Genomic DNA, 16536 nt, shown 5'->3' with positions numbered 1-16536 from the left:
TATTGAATTCAGGAGAAAACCTTACTTTACCCATGTTTTATGAGAGTTTGATTGTGGGTATAAAAGTCATTAATATTCAAACCAAGCACCTTCATTTAGTTATTGAATTCAGGAGAAAACCTTACTTTACCCATGTTTTATGATAGTTTGATTGTGGATATAAAAGTCATTGATATTCAAACCAAGCACCTTCATTTAGTTATTGAATTCAGGAGAAAACCTTACTTTACCCATGTTTTATGAGAGTTTGATTGTGGGTATAAAAGTCATTCATATTCAAACCAAGCACCTTCATTTAGTTATTGAATTCAGGAGAAAACCTTACTTTACCCATGTTTTATGAGTTTGACTAGTGGATATAAAAGTCATTAATATTCAGACAAAGCACCTTCATTTAGTTATTGAATTCAGGAGAAAACTTTACTTTACCCATGTTTTATGAGAGTTTGACTAGTGGATATAAAAGTCATTAATATTCAAACCAAGCACCTTCATTTAGTTATTGAATTCAGGAGAAAACCTTACTTTACCCATGTTTTATGAGAGTTTGATTGTGGGTATAAAAGTCATTAATATTCAAACCAAGCACCTTCATTTAGTTATTGAATTCAGGAGAAAACCTTACTTTACCCATGTTTTATGAGAGTTTGATTGTGGGTATAAAAGTCATTAATATTCAAACCAAGCACCTTCATTTAGTTATTGAATTCAGGAGAAAACCTTACTTTACCCATGTTTTATGAGACTTTGATTGTGGGTATAAAAGTCATCAATATTCAAACCAAGCACCTTCATTTAGTTATTGAATTCAGGAGAAAACCTTACTTTACCCATGTTTTATGAGAGTTTGATTGTGGGTATAAAAGTAATTAATATTCAAACCAAGCACCTTCATTTAGTTATTGAATTCAGGAGAAAACCTTACTTTACCCATGTTTTATGAGAGTTTGACTAGTGGATATAAAAGTCATTAGTATTTTCTTATTTACCCAAGAGGTCTATGAGGTCCAAGAATTAATGTATTTACCTGGTGCAGAAATTCTGGGTATGTGTTAACTATTAGTATCTTGGTCTGATGGCAAGCAGCTAAAATTGTCATCCAGCCTTAGGCCCCTGCTTCCCCCAAGAATTCCATCCATTTACTGAAAATCAGCTTTGCCTTTGCTGTCATCATACCCAGCTATAAAACCATGCTTGTCAATGGATTATTCTTTTGCTTATTTTTAAGCTGAATGGCTACTAAACAACCATCATTATTTAGCCGTTTGTTTGCTATCGGTATTGCAAGTTTAATAAGGCTACATACTTCCTTTTACCTTTCAAATGGATTTGCTGACTATGCAACGATATTATATCTGTTAATAAAATTGCAGATATTCTTCCAGTTTAAAAAAATGTCTCCTGCAGGAATATAACATCTGAATGCTATTTTTGTTGTTTTATGATTAGACTATGTTGCCATTTACATTAATGACTATATATGACTTTAATTTTAAACAGAATTTCCTTATTCAGTCCAGAGAAATACTGTATGGTATCATACTAGGTTTATTTCTATATATTTAAAATACAGCCTAAAGTAGTATGAATGCGAAAAATATTTGTCAGTTTACTAAAACTTAACACATATTTATGGTCCTATAGACTCATAGGTTCATAGGTTTTGTTGAAAAAGTTCAAGCCTATTGACCATCAAGGAGTTTGATGCATCCGGTCCTGCATTAAAACTGTGATGCCCATGTAGTCATCCAGGTCAGTCTTGAAATTATGGACTGATTAGCTGAGTTTACTTGATAGAGCCATGTGTTCCATAGGCATGGGAGACTTTGAGATATGAAGTTTTCATGTTTCATATTATTGTTGATATTAATGTTTACTGAAGCTAAGCACTCTCTAGTGTTCACATTCCAAGGGAGTATTCAAAACAAAGGGATAAAAATAAGGTGTTTTTTAATGCTCTGTTAGGCATAACTCTTGTCAGAGAAGACAATAAGATACAAGTAGTGTTGCTGTAGTCTATGGGTACAAGGCAAGCACTGACTCCCTGATACTCTTCCTAAAGAATCTTTGTACTTTAACTGTACAAGATGCCATGTGAGTGGATTATAGAACAAAGTTCACTTTTCTATTACTGTTCTGATAAGAGCTGTGTACTGGTGGGGAGAGGGATAATTGCCTCCCTGGTATGACCCTCAGCTCCATGGAAGATAAGATGAGCAACCCTATATGCTTCATAGATGGTAACAATTATATGGGCAGAAAATGAAAAGTCATCATCTGCAAAGACTCCAAGATCTTTACTATTCTGTCAGCTTTTAGTAGTTGCCTGACAATAGCATATAAACATGGTTGTGGGGGGTTTACAACTTTCAGAATGTTGCATTTTTTGAGACTGAAGACAAAATAAATTCTTCTTCACAATCCTTATGTAATGTTAACTGCCATTAGGAAGGAGGTGGTGTCAGTCAGCAGGATTAAATACATTGCTCCCATGTTTTCAGACATTTGAAAATTTGATGAATCAGACAGCATTGTCAGTTTTAGCATCTAATAATAAAATGCCAAAGACTGTCCCCAGAAAAAAAACTTTAGGGGCTCCACTAGTGACAGTGGATGGTGAGGGAAGGAGTCCATTTGTAACTTGTGCATGCATATGACCCCCATAGCCAGCTGTGGACCCTAAGTTATTATAATTCTATGAACCTTTAAACACCTTAGTTTATTTATAATTCTGCTACGGAGTATAGTGTTAAATGCTTTATTCCTGATCAAGGTAAGCAATGAGGACAGATAAGCCTTTACTCAAGATTGCAGCCACACTCTCAAAGAAGTTTATGAGGTTAAAAATACAACATCTTCTGACAAATGAAAAGAGTGAAATTCTGTGTCTGCCTGCCTGAATAAGTTTCAAGATAATTACGAACATCTCCTTTCGTAACATACTATAAGGCTGATTGGTCTATAATTACTGGGATCTATAGAAAGACATTCTTTATCAGTCAGGACTGCAGTAACTTGCTTCAGGTACCAGCATAGCCGGCCTTAGGCATAGGCCAACTAGGTGGCTGCCGAGGGTGCTGGTCTAGCAGGGGAGATTTTTCAGTATTTATTTGGTGTAGGTAGCCAGGATGGGGGCACCAGGTGGTGTGGGGGGGTGTCATGGAGCCCTTTTGCCTAGGGCACCAGTTGACCAAAGGCCACTCCTGGGTACCAGTGACATAACCAGGTTTTAATGCCATATTGTAAGAGGATATTTTAGGCCATTTTTGATTGCACAAATTATACTTCCTCCATCTGGTCCCAGGGAGCTGGTGTTTCTGGCTTTACTGATAGCAGATATGACCATTTCAGACATAATTTCAAATAGGGATATGCTGCAGGTACAAAGAGTTGACAAAATTCACCTCTGGGACCTGAAATATGCTACCAGTCTGTATGCTAATGTGTAAGGGGCATCTGTTGACTCCATTATGATGATACCATTCTGTTGTAATATACAACACGTTTGCACCTTCCTCCGCATTTTGCAGATGTGGTTATAGAATGCCTCATTACTGTCACCCATCCTGACAGGAAGGTTTACCTTGAATAAAGCTTTACTTATTTGATTGCTTTAGTGATTTTTTTCTGGATGGAGTTGATCTTATCTTTGTTGCACTGGACTGGTCAGTCGGAAGGCTTTGTATACTCTTCTTTTGGTTTAATAATTTTTTTTGTACCTTTACTGTTTAGTTTTTTTTTTTTTTTTGCAAAATATTCCTCTCTGTGTTTATGCATCTGGGTGAAGAATTTGTCAGAGCAGTTGTTTAAAGTATCATAAAGGGCTGTGCATAATTCACCAGATTTATATGGTTTTATTTACTTTACACAAAGTGACTATTCAGGGCACCATACTTGGTGTTTGAAAAATCCTTAACTATCTACAACAATGATTGTATAATTTTTATTCATTTGGTTTGGTTATATGAGGAACAGACTATATTGTGGTTAGCGTAAAAAGAGAGGGGGAGATATTTAACTTAGCATGGCTGGCAGGATGAATCTTGGGGTAATATCCGGTATGTTTCTGTTCCTTGTCAGCATTTTACCACCTTTTCAAGACTGTTAAAGTTTATGAAGTTTATTAGCTTTTGTACCCATTTATCTCTTTAGGCAGGGGTAATTAGGTCACCCAGAAGAAAATTATTTTTCTTGTGGGGAGGGGTTATATTTGACCAAGAAAGAAAAATAACAGTCATGTTCTAGAGGTGACATGGAGGAGATGTGACCAGACATTGTAAAACTGTAGTTTGTGTCCTTTATTGTATCCTATCTGAGGAGTATTACATGCCCACAATTTGTTTTTATAATTCTTTCTTTTTCATACACTGATTTATGAAACTGGATATGCCACTTTCTTTTTCAGTGGTCTAAAGTCAGTAGAAAAACTTGTAACCAGTTATTTGCAGAGTGCAAGACAAATGTTTCAACCACTTTTCTATGATGGCATGAACCTTCAGCTCCTTTTAAGGCAAGGTAATCCACAAGGCAGATTTTTTTCTTATTTTATTTAGGCTGTGGGAATAAATGATACTGGCTTCACCTTACTGATAACTGCAGATTTTAGCAATAAATGTGCATTAATCTGACCCTTCCTAAAAAGCACAGGGGGAGGCAGAATCTATTCAGCATCTTAACCTCTTTCCAAGGAGAAGAGTAACCCATCCCTTTCAAAATAGGTCTGGTCCCCATACGCTTCATCCCAAGCAGAAAGGGACTTAATCTCCCAGCTCAGTGCTACAATCTAAGCCAGTTGTTGAACCAGTAATATTTTCAGAATATGAAGGCATTTCACTGACAGCAAAAGGTTTACCAACATGTATAAGGCAGCTACAGGTTCAGAAAATACTATTGCATTATGAGGAGAGAGAAAAGGATGTGGTATCATTGATTCCAACATGCAAAGTTACAAAGTCAAATCTGGGACTAAACCCTTGGTAACTTAATGGACAAAGTCACATCTCTAATCTTAAATCCACAGAGGCAGAACAGAACAATGTGGCTGTCTCTTTACCCAAATTTGGTATGGCAGAGTCATTGACTTTAAATTAAGAGCCGCAAGTTTTCCATCATATTGCTTTGTCTTTAAGATTAGGTTTAGAATATAAGTTGTTAACTGGTTGCTTCTGACTGGTGCCTGTTAGCTGTGCTTGTGGTCACTCAAGGGGCATGTCGAGTGATGCCTATTGACCGTTTTATGTATGGAGGTCTTTGACTCTAAGTAAATATCTGCTTCTCTCACAGTTGGGAAGACTGACTCCTGCTAGAAGGAAATTGTAAGTGTGCATTAAGCAATTTAGGTATTGTCTAAAAAGTCCATGGGGAAAATGTTTGGAGATGGACAGTATATGTTTTCCATGCATGTTTGGATCTAGAAGAGAATTATGCACAATTGGTATACAAATGCTGGGTTGTGTTAAAAAGATGCAATGAGGTTATATTATTTACCTATCACCTATGTATATGCAGACTTACCCCTAGATTCTGATGTATGATGCAATTTGCTTTAAATGCAAAGAAACCTGGAAAAGGGTGATGAGGAGAAGCTGCTTAAATAGAGTAACTGATCAATAAAAAGCCTGCCTAACTATGATGTCTGAGAATATTAGCTGCACCTGTAGTTATCTATGGGTAGCCAGTATTCAGGATGCTAGAATAGAATGGCTGGTTATATTGGCTATACGTGTAGCTATCTATGGGTAGTCAATATTCTGGGTCCTGGAAACAAAGCAGATGCTTATTTGTTTTCAATTAAAGATGAGTGCCTTGTAAAAACTAATAATAGCTAATAAAAAAAGAATGAGATGGAATGTCGATGATACATTAATATAAAGGGCAGATAACTCCAGAGCTACTGAGCTTAAGAAAGAAAAATATAGGAGGCTGGGAAATTTTGCTTGTCCTGTATCAGAGGTGGTTCAGACAGGTTTCTCAGGAAAACGTTGTAATGTTTACTTTCCCCTTAAAAATACTATCTATTATCAGGGACAAAGGAAAATGGGAGTGCTTATACTAATTGTTAGAGGAGCCCCAATAGTGATAGAAGAGGGGAAAACAAGATAATAATAATAGATTTGTGGTAGTAAAGGACTACCGGCAAGAGAGGAGGATTATACTGCCATGTATTTATATTCCACCTAAACTGCTATTATAGAACTTAAAATAAGGAAAGAAATAGTCAGTTTTCAGCAGGGAATATTTCTTACATGTGGGCCTGGAATTTGATTTGCAACAATGAGGATGCATCTGAGGGACCTAAAAGTGAAAATAAAACAAAAGAGGGTAGATTTCTGAATAAATGTATGGAAATACTTGGTAAGAAATATGCAAATTCAGTAATAGAGATAATTTGCATATTATTCTCCAAGGTACAATAACTGGGCTAGACAGAAATTAAATTTCATAGGAACACATGCATTTAGTTGGAAGCTTCAACACACATCCATTAACTATTTCAGGTCATGTGCCAATAACAACTAAGATAAAAATAAAATATTGTGTAATGAAATAAAAATGAAACATTGGTGCTTCCCCACCTACCTGTTAAAAAAAGAGAAGAATTTAAGGACTGGGTAGTGGAAATTATTCAAGATTTATTAGGGAAGACAGAAATGTTTTCAGAAGTCATAGCTAGTAAGTGGGATAAAATGAAAGTAGAGATTAAAATAGGGTAGAACTAAAAGAAAAAGCTGTATATTTAAGAAGTAACAGAAATTATTTAGGGGGTTGACAGAGGTTCAAGGATTACAGAATAAGAGGAAGCTCACAGAACAAGAAGAAGCTTTACTGTAAAGTGCAAAAGAGAAAATAAGGGAGTATCTAGCTAATATGCACGGGTTTAGAAAGACTGCTGTTAAGCAACTGTTTTTTGATAATAACTCAAGAGAACAAAAAAATATATCACAATGACTTGGGCAGCAGAAAGTAGAAATGCTTGTTACCAAACCTACTGAGTCTATGGCAAAAAAATAACCAGAGATCCTGTAAAGGTATTTGATATTTCAGAAATTTTATAAAATATTCTATAAAGTAGAGAAATGTGGAAATCAAGAAACATCAAAAATGAAAATATTTATGGAAGATTTAAGTATGCCAAGGTTAGAGGTAAATGAGGTTCAACAATTAACAGTTAAGATTGCAGGAGATAAGATAAAAAACTGGTGACATACAAACAATCTGCAGGAAAGTCTTCAGGAATATATGGTATTCCTGAAGAAGTTTGGGAATTAGGAGGGAAGAAAGTAATAAAGATCTGGAAGGTTTTATTTAACTGTGTTTTAAAATGAGGGGAAGCACCAATATCCTGGAAGAAAGCTGTGGTGGCTTTAATACTTAAAGCTTCATACAAGCTCATTTAAATTTTAACCAATCATTTAAATTTTAAACCATAGTTATAAAGTATGTATGTCTTTAAAAACAAAAAGAATGGCAAAGATGTTGTCAAAATTGATACTGATAAATCAGTGCCATTTTGTAGAGCAGAGGCAAACATTTGACAACATTAATAAAGCAATGCTGATCTACACATAAGCAAAGTGTAAGAATACAACTGTTGTTGGTGGGTCTTGATGCTGGGAAAGCATTCAGCAAAGTAACCTGGGATTTTATGAGTAGGGCAATGGAAGCATATGCATAACCTGATACAAATGAGGTAAATTAGGAGGATCTTTGATAGATCAGAATCAAAAATTAATGTGGGGGGGGGTTCCTCTCTGGCAAGTTGTGTCTGAAGTGAGGAACCATAGAGGGGTGTCCTCTTTCCCATTTGTTATTTGCTTTATATTTAGAACCATTGCCAATTAAAATAGAGAACTCAGAAATTCAAGGATATGATTGGTATGGTAATCAAGAAAAGTTGGCTTTATTTGCAGACAATATTATTTTGTACCTCATAAAACCAGAAAAGGACAGCTCAGTGTTGTGGAACATCTTGAGACAGCTTCAGGTCTTTTCAGGTTATAGATTAATGAAGATAAAAACAATGGCTATGGCTGTAAGCAAGGGCACCCACAGGCAGGTGCAAGGGGGTGCACTTGCACCCCCCCTGGAACCAGCTGGCCAGGAGATTAATTTTCTTTTAATAAAAAAAAATACTTTGGCATTCTTCTTTAAGGAAAGACTTGGCATTCTTCTTTAAGAAAGGATACGGGGCCAGTCCCATAATGCATCACATCCATGCGTGCATTGTCATCCACTCGCAATTTGAAATGCTTCGCGCCCTGGGAGAATAAGATGCATTGTTGTCCGCTCGCAGTTTGAAATGCTTCGCGGGAGAACAAGTCTGTGAGTTCTGCTTCGATCATTCAAATTCAATCGTGTGTTAGTTTTCGCTTCATTCAATGCTGCTTTTATTGCCAGGTCGTTCATTCAGTGTTGCTGCATGTGTGCATTCAAAGCCGCTTTTGCTGCCAGGTCGTTCATTTAGTGTTGCCAGGTTACTCAATGCTGCTTGTGTGTGTGAATTCAATGCTGCTTGTGCTGCCAGGTCCATTCATTCAAGTGTAATGCTGCTTTTGCTGCCAGGTCAGTCATTTGGTTGTGTGTGTGTAAGAAATAGGTAGGGAAAGGTATGTGTGTGTGTGTGTGTGTGTGTGTGTGTGTGTGTGTGTGTGTGTGTGTGTGTGTGTAAGAAATAGGTAGGGAAAGGTGTGTGTGTGTGTGTGTGTGTGTGTGTGTGTGTGTGTGTGTGTGTGTGTGTGTGTGTGTGTGTGTGTGTGTGTGTGTGTGTGTGTGTGTGTGTGTGTGTGTGTGTGTGTGTGTGTGTGTGTGTGTGTGTGTGTGTGTGTGTGTGTGTATGTGTGTGTGTGTGTGTGTGTGTGTGTGTGTGTGTGTGTGTGTGTGTGTGTGTGTGTGTGTGTGTGTGTGTGTGTAAGAAAGAGGTAGGGAAAGGTATGTGTGTGTGTGTGTGTGTGTGTGTGTGTGTGTGTGTGTGTGTGTGTGTGTGTGTGTGTAAGAAATAGGTAGGGAAATGTATGTGTGTGTGTGTGTGTGTGTGTGTGTGTGTGTGTGTGTGTGTGTGTGTGTGTGTGTGTGTGTGTGTGTGTGTGTGTGTGTGTGTAAGAAATAGGCAGGGAAAGGTATGGGTTTGTGTGTATGTGTGTTTGTAAGAGGGAGGGAGATGTGTGTGTGTGTGTGTGTTTGTAAGATGGAGGGAGGGAGGTGTGTGCGCGTTTGTAGGAGGGAGGGAGGGAGGTGTGTGTGTTTGTAAGAGGGAGGGAAGTGTGTATGTGTGTGTGTGTGTGTGTGTGTGTGTGTGTGTGTGTGTGTGTGTGTGTGTGTGTGTGTGTGTGTGTGTGTGTGTGTGTGTGTGTGTGTATGTAAGAGGGAGGTAGGTCTGTGTGTGTGTAAGTAAGTAAGGAGGGGTCATACCTCACAATTATCCAGATTTTTGCCTCATATTTTTGGTTTGTTTCTCATAAAATTGTGTTTTTTCTTGCAAATCACTGAGGATTGAAGTCAGAAAATATTGGCAGACATATGAGTTTTAGGCTTCATATCCTCAGAAAATGCATACTAATACAAAACTTGTTGTTCTATCCACTTTCTAAGGAGGTATGGGAATGTATGTGTGTGTCATACCTCGGAACTGTAAAGATTTTCACAGAATGTCCAGATTTTTGCTTTATATTTTTGGTATGTTCCTCATAAAACATATTTTTTTTCTTGATAAATCACTGGGATGAGCTAAGGATTAAAGTTACTAAATAATTACATGTATTTGAGCTTCAGACTTCATCCTTTAGAAAATGCATTCTAACACAAATCCTGTTATTACAGCAACTTTCTAAATGGGTCCCTAGTTTTGGGCCCTGGTCCCCAACATTATAACAGGCTTTGTCCAGATTTCTTGTGCTAAGAGATTGAGAGGTATGGTGTATGTGTGTGTGTGTGTGTGTGTGTGTGTGTGTGTGTGTGTGTGTGTGTGTGTGTGTGTGTGTGTATAAAAGTGAGGTAGCATACCCCTCAGCTGTCCAGGTTTTTGCAGAATGTCCAGATTTTTGCTCCATATTCCTCCTAAAAGGATTGAAGTTGCTAAATAATAACAGATGTTAGTTTTAGACATCATATCCTTTAGAAAAATGCATACTAACAAATTCTGTTATTTTTAGCAACTTTCTAAGTTCATGAGGGCAATATTTATAATCTGTCCCTGTTTATTTTAGGCTTTGTCCAGATTTCTTGCACTAAGACGATGAGAGTTGTGTGTGTGAGAGTGTGAAATGCCCTAGTTAGAGTTAGCAGGTGGAATTTATTTTCAAGTGTATTTTTAAGGACTTGTGATCTTCAAGGGAAGAGAAATTGAATGCTGCTCATGCTAAGCCTGCTTAAAATGTGCAACTATTTTGATAAGCAAATGGTATCACTGTTGTGGTGTAGAAATTGAAAGCAGTGTTAGTAGCACAGTAGGCAGCATACGTGCATCTTAATGTAGAGGGCTATAGGTTCTACTCCCACAGCATATAGATTTGTATTTTAAGGGGATGGGGTGCTGCAGTCCTGAGAATGTCCTCCTTTGGAGGAAATGCCTAGTAACTATGAACCAGTTTTTCAACTTGCCACCCATTCCCTATTGCAGTGACCAACTTACCATTTTTTTTAATGTAGCATGGGCAATTTATTCTTTAAGATCAGTAAGCACTGAATTTGTAGATGAAACACTGAAATATAAAGTTTTCTAGCAACAACCTTTGCATTAGTTTCAGATCTCGTTAATGTGGAATTTATTCAGATGACTTTTACTTTTGCAGAGATTCTGCATATTGATTGATATTGGTGGATTGTATGACAGAAGTTTGAGTGGCCCTTTATGGTTGAAATGTTCTGAATTGGGCAGGTTGTCATTATTGGTTCATATGATTTGTTTCATTGCTTAAAGGAAAAATTATAGAACTATAAATTTAAAACACACTCTAGCAAGTGGTGCTGTCTTATACAAGGGATATAATTCAATTATTATATAGTATAATTAATACAGTCAGGAAGGTGAATCAAATAACTTTTGATTGGTTCTAAAAATGTGTGCAAGGAGCCTATGATTTGAAAACAGCCCAAAGGTAAACTTACCCTGCCACTGGCCAGATGCATTTTCTTTGAATGCGGGTTTCAATGTTGAGTGAATGTGGGTTTCAAAGGTAGAGAAGTTTTAATGCTAAGTCTCTTTTCATTGTAAGACTATTGCTTTGTTTAGGTTTAGTAAATGTCTATCAGTGTTTGTGCTATAAAATTTGAAATAAAAGTTGTAAATGAAATCCAAATATCTGTAATCATTGTAGAAGTAAAGCATAAAACAGTATGTACACTGAGAGATTTAAACAGTGTCTATGACAAATAGGGAGAAATAGTAATGGGACACTGGAATGGCTGCGTGGGCGGGGGTGGGGTGGGGCTGTGTGGGCAGGGGCAGCAGGGGGTGGGGCTGCATGGGCGGGGCTTGGGTTTGCACCCCCCCCCTGCAAAAACTCCTGCGGGCTCCCTTGGCTGTAAGCCATGTACTCAAACATGACTTGGTCCAGCAATACCAATATTTATGGGGACATGATAAAATGACTTATTTAGCTATATGGACTAAAAATGATTCTGTTATGGCAGATAAGGATATGTGAGAAGAGACTAAACAAAAGATAATACAAAAACTTTGAATCTGGAAGCTCTTGCTTATGGATCTGCATAGCAAGTTAGAAGCAGTGAAAATGCTTTCAGTCCCTTTAGCTTTATATATAGGTTGTGCATATTTTTTTCAACCAGAGGAGAAGTTGTAGACAGTAATTAATAAAGAGTTGAAGGAATTTATCTGGGAGGGGAAGAGAACAAGGGTCAAGTGGGATAAGTTGAACCTTCCAAAAGAACAAGGTGTTTTAGGATTGCCTGATTTGAAAGATATTTTAGAGCTACATAGTTAAGGCTCATATGCACAGCAGAAATATAAAGCTATAAATCAAAGTGGAAAGGGATGATGATGATGAAATGAGGGGATTCAAGAAATAAGTAGAGAGTGAAATTTTGTCTGCAGATCCTTAAGGAGAATAACAATAGCTACACAAAATATTATACACATAAAGTAGCAGAAAGTAGTTTAAGAACTAAGCCAAAGTGAGAATGGAGAAAGGAGATTTTGCCGATAGGGATGACTGCAATTAAGGGGACAAAGAATAGGCAAGAGGAAGCTGGAATTTATTAGAGAAAATTGGCAAAAGAACCAATGTATTGGGAGCAAATAACTAGAGCCAGAAAGATAATAGAATGGGAAGAGAACAAGAAAACATTTGGAATGTAAACTGGAGACTGCCTTCCCCATCAGGAGTTGATATCAGATATAGGCAAAGAGAAAAGGACAGGAGAATCCTAAGTGAAAGACCTGCTCTGGTAGAGTTTTTAGCTGAATCTAGAATAGAAACCGGTGTTAAAAATTATCATCAGTATGGCATACAAAATATTGCACAATAGTTATAGGAATAAATCAAAGGAGGTTAGAAAAGGTTGGGAGCAGAGACTGAATAAGCAATTCACAAGGAAACAACAGAGGACATATGTATGCCTCCCAAATATGCAATAAAGTATAGGATATTTAGATTTTTCTTTGAAGTGTTTATATAGGTATTTTTATATCCCAAGCAGACTCCAAAGATTTTTGTCCTCAGGTAGACAGCAAATAAATGATGGAGATGTGATAGGGAAAAAAGAGGTAATTGAGAACATATGTTTTGGGAGTGTAATGACTCCCAAAACATATCTCTGCCAGAAATATTGGATGAGCAAATGAGTGTAAATAAGGAAATGATTTGTTGAGCTTGGATGCAAGATCTGAACTGCCTAGACAAAGCAAGGTCTTGCTAAGTTTACTTCTGGTGTGTGCCAAAAAAGCAGTTACTAGAAAATTGAAATCAAAGTCTAAACCAACTGTATTTGAAGTATTGAAAATTGTAACAGAGATAAACAAACTGAAAGTGGAATCTTTAGAAAGTATATGAGCAAATTACATAGAAAAAAGGAAATTGTGGGAAAATGCATGCAAAATAATGTTTAGAAGGAGGAGATTGATTCTTATAATTATCATGCAATATTTTATATGTCATACTAATATATGCAACAAAGTCTTCCAAAGAGTTCAAAACATTTTTTCTCATGTAGATAGCAAATCTGGAATGTGTGATGGGGAAGAAGAAGGTAACTGGGAACATGTTTTTGGGAAAGTAATGAGTTGACAGATTTTAAAAATGTATAATATTTGTAAATGGCAAAACTGTTAATATGGTTTTGTTTTCTTTTCTATTAATGTATGTGTGCCTATGTCTTAAGTGATAATTTAGTAAATGTATTTTAAAAAATGTATTCGTTGAGCTGCACCTCATCAAAGCAAACCCACTAAAAATAAAGCAAAACTCCTGATCACATAACAGGTAAGCAAGTACTAATATGGGTCCTATGTGTATGTGCTGGGAGATAGATCCATTACCACTCCTTTCTCAGAGATGACAGACTGCATTCAATGGTTTCAGTTCATTGTCAAATGTACCATGACTTGACACACTGTAAAACTCCTTATAATATATACATGTGTGCGTATATGCACATATACATTTTATAAATATTATATATATATATCCATCCACAACCACCTTTTCCCATATTTGCACATGAGATTGTGGTGTCACTTTGTGATAATCCCCTAGAACCAAGGTTTACACCATCAGGTGGCTAGACCTGCCATGGTAGTTCTTCCATGCCACATAATCGCAAGGACACTTGTACCTCTGGTAAACTTAGAGTATCCAGTCCACCTACTGTGTGTGCTTGGAATGAGGGAGGAAGCTGGAGCACCCAGAGGAAACTTGCACAAACACAGGAAGAACATGCAGACTCCGCACATTAGGCACCCCAGCCAACTTGAACCAGGGAACCTCTTGCTGCTTGCCACTTACATTTATGTGTGTGTGTGTGTGTGTGTGTGTGTGTGTGTGTGTGTGTGTGTGTGTGTGTGTGTGTGTGTGTAAGTGTCTGTGTGTGTGTGTGTGTGTGTGTGTGTGTGTGTGTGTGTGTGTGTGTGTGTGTGTGTGTGTGTGTGTGTGTGTGTGTGTGTGGCTGTATACCCACCTAAGAGACACTCTGTGCATTCTGTCATGATTGCTTAAGTCATTAAGAGTGGCAGGCCCCTGTTAAGAAATCACCAGAGGAGCAGCCACTCTAAATTGTTGAGTACTTAACACATACATGAAAGAAATAATTAATTTCCTAAACCATGGCTGGTAATTCTTCTCTAGTTTATATGAGTAAAGTTAGTCATATATTCCAAGATTCAAGGCATGGGCTGGGATTTATAGACAAGTACTGAATGGCTGTGTGGCACTAATATTAGAGAAGATCACTGTACAAAATATCTCAGAGACAATCGGTTATGCAGTCACCATTGGAAAGTGTTTACATACCAAGCAAATGACTGCAAGCAAAAGAGAGAGGTATAGCAGCACTGAGATTGAAACTTCTAGGAGACATATGGCATGAGCAGCACTAGAGATGCACATGTGCCCAATGTGATGTAGATCACAGCTGAGGGATGCTAGCATGGTCTAGTCGATATACACCGTAGATAAAGCAGCCCCTGCAAGTACAGCAACTGCACGGCTCCAAAAAGACCTTATAGCAGTACAAAACAGAGGGAGCCAGCAGACTGTAGCATAAGGTATTTATTGCAAAAACTAGCTCAAAGGCATAGTTTAAAAATAAAAAAAGAGACAAAACAGACCAGTTTCAGCTGTAAAAATGACAAAGCCTTCTTCAGTGCAGTTAAAACATGAAAACTTGTTCCCCTTTTTATAGATAGCCACTAGGTGAGGCTCCAAATTAGTAAATTAACAATTCCAATTATAGGTACTCATTAAGCCCTGGTGAAAACAAACCTCCCAGTTTGATAATCCATTTATTTTCTTTACTATTTAAAATCTGATGCTAACCTGCTTTGTTTGTCCTCTCTCCAATAATTCTATCTATCACAATAAAGTTAAAGGATGCATTCTTATGTACCTCAGTGTGCTTATATAATGCATTCATAAGCTTTTTGTGCCTGATGTCACTTAGATGTTCAGAGATTCTAAATTTCAGTGGTCTGGATGTTTGTCCCACATAAAACGCAGAGCAGGTACAGGTACCAAATAGATCATCCAGTCCATCTGGCAATTAGCAAAAAAGAAAATATCTAATACTTGGCCAATATTTTTACTACTGAACTGGCATATCTTCATTACCTTTCTGCAGTGGGTGCAATGGCCACAGGGAAAACAGCCCTTAAGTTGGTCCCCCATGAGAGTTGTTTGTATGGAATCACCCTTACATCTCCATCCATGTTTATAGTAACGTAAAAATGACCCCAAATTCTTACCTCTCCTGAAAGAGAAATGACATCTGTCATCCAAAAAATCACATGGTTTAGCATCTGCTAAGAGGATGTTCTAATGTCTACGAACACTATTAAATAGGAATCAGTATTCCTTCCATAAGTAGTGACTAGTCAGATGGTGGAATCCTTGTCCATGGCATTGTCCCTATATCTGAAAAGATCCTGCCTGTCACGATTAGCCACCCAATGTCGGGCCTGATAAATATTCCCCATTTTGTAGCCCCTGTTCCTGAATCTGGTGGTTAGATCCTCCTGATAAACCTGATAAGTGGCATCATTTGAACATATTTGTTTCATACGTAAAAATTGTGATTTTGAGATGTTTCTGCATATATGTGGGGGATGAAAGCTGGTAGCATGGAGAAGGGAGTTGTACTGGGGGTATTTACGATACACTTCTGATGTCAATGTATGGTCATTATTCCTAGTGACTAGAACATCCAGAAAAGTAATCCTATCAATGTTGTAGTTAACTGTAAATTGTATACCCCGTTTCTTGTCATTTAAATATCCAACAAACTCCATAAGATAATTGGGGTCCGATCTCCATACTAACTAGTAGTCATCCAAATATCGATCTTATCTAGATAGAGGTTGTGTATATTGTCATAGATGAGCTGTTCCTCAATGTGGGCAATGAATAAGTCAGCATATATGGGATCAAATGAGGCTCCCATAGCTGTGCCTTGTATTTGTAAGTAGCATTTGTTCTGGTAGTAGAACACGTTCTTGGTTAGAACGTGTTCAGTAAGGCAAATTAGGAAGGTATTGAAACCTGGTTGGTACAATTCTGACTTATATAACCAGTATTCTAATGCTTCCAGGCCCACCCATTGAGGAATGTTGGTGTACAATGCAGAAACATCTAGGGTGCAAAGTAACCACCCCGCTCAAGCTGCATCTCAGAAATTACTTTCAGGTATTCCGTGGTATCTTGGATACAGGCCCAAACCCATTTCAAAAGTGGTTTAAGATATTGTGTTAGAAACTGAGATAATGGTTCCATGATAGAACCTCTACCTGAAATGATGGATCTACCAGGTTGATTTTATAGATTCTTATGAATTTTAGGTAGAAAGTATATATATTGACTTGAAGGGTTGAGC

Source organism: Protopterus annectens, chromosome 5.part0 (assembly GCF_019279795.1).
Source record: "Protopterus annectens isolate FY-2018-M chromosome 5.part0, PAN1.0, whole genome shotgun sequence".
Taxonomy (NCBI): Eukaryota; Metazoa; Chordata; order Ceratodontiformes; family Protopteridae; genus Protopterus; species Protopterus annectens.
This window is presented reverse-complemented; position numbering follows the sequence as displayed.